The sequence below is a fragment of the Globicephala melas genome, chromosome 19, assembly GCF_963455315.2.
Source record: "Globicephala melas chromosome 19, mGloMel1.2, whole genome shotgun sequence".
Taxonomy (NCBI): Eukaryota; Metazoa; Chordata; class Mammalia; order Artiodactyla; family Delphinidae; genus Globicephala; species Globicephala melas.
This window is the reverse complement of record NC_083332.1, coordinates 1,212,335-1,218,428: the sequence shown is the minus strand read 5'-3', so window position 1 is coordinate 1,218,428 and position 6,094 is coordinate 1,212,335. Positions and strand designations below refer to the sequence as shown.

The following is a 6,094-nucleotide window of genomic DNA, read 5'->3' as shown; positions in this document are numbered from 1 at the left end:
AATGTTTGCATTGTTGCAAGAATTACCAAAATGTGACATAGCCATAAAGTGAGCAAATGCTGTTGGAAAAAAACAGCACCAATAGACTTGCTTGATGCAGAGTTGTGACAAACCTTCAATCTGTAAAAAAAAACTCGGTGTCTGCAAAGCACAATAAAATGAGGTATGCCTATAAGTTGCCTTTTGTTTGAAGGGAACACATATTGCAGAGCTGAACTGTAGTTCTAAAATATTTTTTTAATCTTGTTTTTGTTTTATAATATTTATTTTTTAATTAATTAATTAATTTTGTCTGTGCCAGGTCCCAGTTGTGGCATGCAGGATCTTAGTTGCAGTAGGCAGACCTCTTAGTTGCAGCATGCATGCAGGATCTAGTTCCTTGACCAGGGATTGAACCTGGGCCCCTTGCATTGGGAGCATGGAGTCTTACCCACTGGACCACAAAGGAAGTCCCTATTTTTGTTTTTTTACCTTAAATCTGCACTCTTTGATCTGACATCCAGAATGCTAAGGGCTTCTTAAAATCTTAGTTTTGCTTTGTAGACTCACCCCACTTGAATTCTTATTATGAACTCAGTAGCATCTTCATGGTGTGTCATAGACCATTTATAGTGGAACATATAATTCCTATTTATGGTTCTAATGAGAACTGTCCTTACAGCACAACCACTAGATCCCAGCAGTTAGGGAAGTGTACTTGTACCCTACCCCAATAACCCTTGGCCCAGTTGCACATGCTAGCCACTTACTTCAGGGAGCATAAGATGCAGATACAGTGGAAGGCCAGATCCATCATCAGGTTCACAAACACATTCTCTGCTCTTCAAAGCTACATAATTCCTGAACTCAACAATCACTGCTCTAACATTCCATTGCTCCTGTTGGCTAAAAAGACTCTGTATTTCAATTACTTATTAGCCTTACTAACTGCCACCACCTGCAAACTTCACATCACTTAGTTGGGGAATGTCCATATAACCTAGGACCTCTTCTAGCGTGAATTGTCCTACTAATTATCTATAAATGTTTAGTCCATCTGCTTAAAGAGCTATCATTACTGATCTCTCATTTAAAAGATTCCAAATCCTGGTCAAGGACTTAACCTGAATGCTCCAGTTGTCCCCTATTCCAGCAGCACCTTCCCCACTTCTGCTACTTGCCTGTCCAGCTTGGTGTTCCTAGCTTAATATATTCACCGAAAACCTCAACAATCTCAAAACTATTTGTTACTTCATATAAAGTTCCCCCAGGATTACTTCTATATTAACATTCTGCCTTTATACAGAGAAAAGAAAATCATTATTTGATTTTATTTGACAATACCCTCTGCCTCCCAAATCTAAAACAAATATCTTATGGGCTCCCTTATGTTGAGAAGGTAGTGATGCCTCCCCTGAATTTAGAGTCAATCCCTCCATTAATGCCATCTAAGGATGATTTTCCCATGACTTAGCTTCTGAGGGGTTTTGTTCTTGGTTTTGTAAATCTATTGATGATAAACCACCCATCATTAATCTTCAGTCTTTTAATCTGTTTTACAAATAGCATCAATAAAATTTGTGTACTTCATAAAATAGCTACCCTTCACTCTATGACCTAGTACATTTTCTGTTTTACCATTTCTCTTCCTCATGCTTTATGGCTAAACTTTTATGAGCATTTTCTCTCTCTTTTTGTTTCTATTACCACAACTCCTATGTAGTTCTCTAATCGTTCTAATGAGAGTTTTTATCTTCATAACTCCATCATCATTAATGAATTTAAGATTTTCCTTAAAGTTCCTTTCAGGAGCTTTTGACACCATTTTTTTTTCCTTTGTATTCTTAATATACTGGATTTGTTTTATTTATTTATCTATTTATTTTGCGGTACGTGGGCCTCTCACTGCTGTGGCCTCTCCCGTCATGGAGCACAGGCTCCAGATGCGCAGGCTCAGTGGCCAGGGCTCATGGGCACAGCCGCTCCACGGCACGTGGGATCCTCCTGGACTGGGGCACGAACCCGTGTCTCCTGCATTGGCAGGTGGACTCCCAAGCACTGCACCACCAGGGAAGCCCTGGTTTTTTAATTTTTTAATTAAAAAAAAATTTTTTTTGGCTTGTTGTGCAGCTTGCAGAATCTCAGTTCCCCGACTAGGGATTGAACACGGGCCACAGCATGAAAGCCCAGAAGGAATCCTAATTACTGGACCACCAGGGAAGTCTCTGGATTTGTTTTTCTTAAATGCATTCCCTTAATATTGTAATAAACAGGAGCTCAATCAGCAGTTATTTCTCTCTTCACAACCTATACAGAGACAGGAGAAGATGGCGGAAGAGTAGGACGTGGAGATCACCTTCCTCCCCACAGATACATCATAAATACATCTACACGTGGAACTGCTCCTATAGAACACTGACTGAACGCTGGCAGGAGACCTTAGACCTCCCAAAAGGGAAGAAACTCCCCCAAGTACCTGGGTAGGGCAAAAGAAAAAAGAAAAAACAGAGACAAAAGAATAGGGATGGGACCTGCACCAGTGGGAGGGAGCTGCAAAGGAGGAAAGGTTTCCACACACTAGAAGCCCCTTCGCGGGTGGAGACTGCAGGTGGCAGAGGGGGGAAGCATCAGAGTCACGGAGGAGAATGCAGCAACAAGGGTGCGGAGGGTAAAATGGAGAGATTCCTGCACAGAGTATTGGTGCTGACCAGCACTCACCAGCCCGAGAGGCTTGTCTGCTCACCCACCGGTACAGGCTGGGGCTGGGAGCTGAGGCTCAGGCTTCGGAGCTTAGATCCCAGGGAGAAGACTGGGGTTGGTGGTGTGAACACAGCCTAAAGGGGTTAGTGCACCACGGCTAGCTGGGAGGGAGTCCGGGAAAAGTCTGGAGCTGCTGAAGAGACGAGACATTTTCTTGCCTCTTTGTTTCCTGGTGCGTGAGGAGAGGGGATTAAGAGCGCTGCTTAAAGGAGCTCCAGAGATGGGCATGAGCCACAGCTATCATTATGGACACCAGAGACGGGCGTGAGATGCTAAGGCTGCTGCTGCAGCCACCAAGAAGCCTGTGTACGAGCACAGGTCACTTTCCCTACCTCCAGTCCCCAGAGCCTGTGCAGCCCGCCACTGCCAGGGCCCCGTGATCCAGGGACAACTTTCCCAGGAGAACACATGGCGTGCCTCAGGCTGGTGCACCATCATGCCAGCCTCTTGTCGCTGCAGGCTCACCCCGCACTCCGTACCCCTCCTACCCCCGGCCTGAGTGAGCCAGAGCCCCCGAATCAGCGGCTCCTTTAACCCCGTCCTGTCTGAGATAAGAACAGATGCCCTCAGGAGACCTACATGCAGAGACAGGGCCAAATCCAAAACTGAACCCCGGGAGCTATGCGAACAAAGAAGAGAAAGGGAAATTTCTCTCAACAGCCTCAGAAGCAGTGGGTTAAATCTCCACAATCAACTTGATGTACCCTACATCTGTGGAATACCTGAATAGACAATGAATCATCCCAAATTGAGGAGGTGGACTTTGGGAGAAAGATAGATTATTTTCTCCCCTTTTCCTCTTTTTGTGAGTGTGTATGTGTATGCTTCTGTGTGAGATTTTGTCTCTATAGATTTGCTTTCACCATTTGTCCTAGGGTTCTGTCCGTCCATGTTTTTTCTTTGTTTTTTTACTTTTTTTTGTTTGTTTTTTTACTTTTTAAAAATGTTTTCTTAATAATTATTTTTATTTTAATAACTTTATTTTATCTTATTTTATTTTATCTTCTTTCTTTCTTTCTATTTTTTCTCCCTTTTATTCTGAGCCATGTGGAGGACAGTCTCTTGGTCCTCCAGCCAGGCATCAGGGCTGTGCCACTGAGGTGGGAGAGCCAACTTCAGGACACTGGTCCACAAGAGACCTCCCAGCCCCACATAATATCAAATGGCAAAAATCTCCCAGAGATCTCCATCTCAACACCAACACCCAGCTTCACTCAACGACCAGCAAGCTACAGTGTTGTACACCCTATGCCAGATAACTAGCAAGACAGGAACACAGCCCCATCCATTAGCAGAGAGGCTGCCTAAAATCATAATAAGGTCACAGACACACCAAAACACACCACCAGAAGTGGACCTGCCCACCAGAAAGACAAGATCCAGCCTCATCCACCAGAACACATGCACCAGTCCCCTCCACCAGGAAACCTACACAACCCACTGAACCAACTTTAGCCACTGGGGACACACCAAAAACAATGGGAACTACGAACCTGCAGCCTGCAAAAAGGAGACCCCAAACAGTAAGATAAGCAAAATGGAAAGAAAGAAAAACACACAGCAGATGAAGGAGCAAGGTAAAAACCCACCAGACCTAACAAATGAAGAGGAATAGGTAGTCTACCTGACAAAGAATTCAGAATAATGATAGTAAAGATGATCCAAAATCTTGGAAATAGAATAGAGAAAATGCAAGAAACATTTAACAAGGACCTAGAAGAACTAAAGAGGAAACAAGCAATGATGAAAAACACAATAAATGAAATTAAAAATACTCTAGAAGGGATCAATAAGCAGAATAACTGAGGCAGAAGAACGGATAAGTGACCTGGAAGATAAAATAGTGGAAATAACTACTGCAGAGCAGAATAAAGAAAAAAGAATGAAAAAAACTGAGGACAGTCTCAGAGACCCCTGGGACAACATTAAATGCACCAACATTCGAATTATAGGAGTCCCAGAAGAAGAAGAGAAAAAGAAAGGGACTGAGAAAATATTTGAAGAGATTATAGTTGAAAACTTCCCTAATATGGGAAAGGAAATAGTTAGTCAAGTCCAGGAAGCACAGAGAGCCCCATACAGGATAAATCCAAAGAGAAACATGCCAAGACACATATTAATCAAACTATCAAAAATTAAATACAAAGAAAACATATTAAAAGCAGCAAGGGAAAAACAACAAATAGCACACAAGGGAATCCCCATAAGGTTAAGAGCTGATCTTTCAGCAGAAACTCTGCAAGCCAGAAGGGACTGGCAGGACATATTTAAAGTGATGAAGGAGAAAAACCTACAACCAATATTACTTTACCCAGCAAGGATCTCATTCAGATTTGATGGAGAAATTAAAACCTTTACAGACAAGCAAAAGCTGAGAGAGTTCAGCACCACCAAACCAACTTTACAACAAATGCTAAAGGAACTTCTTTAGGCAAGAAACACAAGATAAGGAAAAGACGTACAATAACGAACCCAAAACAATTAAGAAAATGGGAATAGGAACATAAATACCGATAATTACCTTAAATGTAAATGGATTAAATGCTGCCACCAAAAGACACAGACTGGCTGAATGGATACAAAAACAAGACCCGTATATATGCTGTCTACATGAGACCCACTTCAGACCTAGGGACACATACAGACTGAAAGTGAGGGGATGGAAAAAGATATTCCATGCAAGTGGAAATCAGAAGAAACCTGGAGTAGCAATTCTCATATCAGACAAAATCGACTTTGAAGACTATTACAAGAGACAAAGAAGGCCACGACATAATGATCAAGGGATCAATCCAAGAAGAAGATATAACAATTGTAAATATTTTTGCACCCAACATAGGAGCACCTCAATACATAAGGCAAATACTAACAGCCATAAAAGGGGAAATCGACAGTAACACAATCATATTAGGGGACTTTTACACAACCTATACACATTCTATTAGTAATCTTATGCAATGGCATGGTTGTAAATATCATTTTAAGCTCAAAACTTCCAAATGTATGTTTCCATCCAAAAATCCAGTGATTGTCTAATGATCTACTTTGTAACCTATTCCTGGACATCTGGTAGACATAACACACTCAACATCTTCAAACTTCTCAGCTTTCATTTTAAAAATTTTTTTAAACTTTATTTATTTAGAGCAGTTTTAGGTTGACAGCAAAATTGACAGGAATGTACAGCAATTTCCCGTATATCCCATGCGCCCATATATGCATAACCTTCCCCATTATCAACACCCCCCACTAGAATGATATATTTGTTACAATTGATGAACCTAAAATTACACATTTTCACCCAATGACCATGGTTTTCATTAGGGTTCACGCTTGGTGTATATTTTATGTGTTT

General features: G+C 41.7%; 1 protein-coding gene across 3 annotated transcripts in view; it reads left to right on the top strand.

The window, feature by feature from the left end:
* The window catches only part of ZNF134 (zinc finger protein 134), a 30,506-nt gene that overhangs the window by 7,731 nt on the left and 16,681 nt on the right, over nt 1-6,094 (top strand). The window lies entirely within an intron of this gene.